Source organism: Chinchilla lanigera, unplaced genomic scaffold (genome assembly GCF_000276665.1).
Source record: "Chinchilla lanigera isolate Chin_1 unplaced genomic scaffold, ChiLan1.0 scaffold00062, whole genome shotgun sequence".
Lineage (NCBI taxonomy): Eukaryota > Metazoa > Chordata > Mammalia > Rodentia > Chinchillidae > Chinchilla > Chinchilla lanigera.
Genome location: NW_004955463.1, coordinates 7,171,862 through 7,173,388, shown reverse-complemented (window position 1 = coordinate 7,173,388; position 1,527 = coordinate 7,171,862).

Genomic DNA, 1,527 nt, shown 5'->3' with positions numbered 1-1,527 from the left:
TAACCTAGACCTGATGTCAGCCTGGGGCATGGGACCCCAGCATCACCTCTCAGGATTGGTATACAGTTGCAGGTTTCCTGGAGATTTGGACAGAGTAAAAGGACACAGATGCCAAGAAGAGCATTTTATTGTGGTTTGCCTCATGGTAGCCCAAGCTTTGTCCCCCAGAATGTACACTTATCTTGCGTTTTCCTCTTTTACTTGGCCCAAGCTTGCTCTGCAGAGCCAGTTTCTCCTTCACTCTTCACTTTTATTTATTTATTTATTTATGGTCTTTTTGAGACAAGGTTTCATTATGCAGCTCAGGCTGGCCTTTAACTCACTGTGTAGCCCAGGATAGCCTCAAATTCACAGTGATCCTCCTGCCTCAGCCTCCTGAGTGCTGGGATGACAGGCATGTGGCACCTCACCCAGCTTTACTGGTACTTTTTCAAATAAACTTTGCCACTGCTTTTTGCTCATTTTGTTCAATTCTTTGTTCAAAATGGGAAGAATCTAGAATCTAACTTCAGAAGGAGAGGCGAGCAGCATAAAACCATGTAACGTTTATCTGTCGAGCCACAAGGAGTTACTCAATAACACCACATCTTCATCTAGTATACATTAATGAAGCAACTAATTAGATATCTAATGGGGTTAAGTCCATGTATTAATCACTTTCTCTTTCCTGGGACAAAATACTTGACACTGCGGAATTAAGGGGCCGGGGATATAGCTCAACAGCACAAGTACCTGCCTGGTAAGTACAAGGTCCTGCCTGGTAAGTACAAGGTCCTGGTAAGCACAAGGTCCTCAGTTTGATTCCTGGTACCAAAAAAAAAAAAAAAATGCTGACACCGTGGTACTTACTTTGGCTGGTTTTTGATTACTAAATCAGCCCACTGATTGGTTTGGCATAGTACTGGCTAGGATTAAGGGTGTGAGCGCTACACCCACTCTAAGGCAGGTAGCCTGCATACAATATAAGGGACAGAAGGAGTCTTGTCTCCCTCTCATGTTGCTTTTGCTGTCTTCTGTTGCCCTGAAATGTTGCCCCTCTGCCATGTGCCACCCTGCCTTGGAGCCAGCTGATTATGGACTGAAACCTGTACAAACTGTGAGCTAAATAAACCTTTCTCTCTTTAACTTCGGGTGTCGGGTATTTTGTCTCAGCAACAAGAGAAAAGTATCTAAGTCATCATGGAATTTGAATTTTCATCATAAAACACTCTATAGGATGATTTCTTTCTAATTGAGTAAAAGAATAGGCTTCACTCTGGATGTGTTGGTTGTCTTGTTTACTTTTCTCTTGCTGCTGAGACAAAATACCTGATACCCAAAATGAAGGAAGGAAAGGTTTATTTAGCTTACAGTTTGTGGAGATTTCAGTCCATACACGGCTGTCTCCAAGGCAGAGTGGTACATGGCAGAGGGCAAACGTTCACGACTGCAGAAAACAGCAAAAGCAACAAGAGCAAAAAGGGGGTGAGAACAAGCCTCTTTCCCTCCCTTATATTGTAAACAGGCTACCCTCACCCAGGGGGCTTG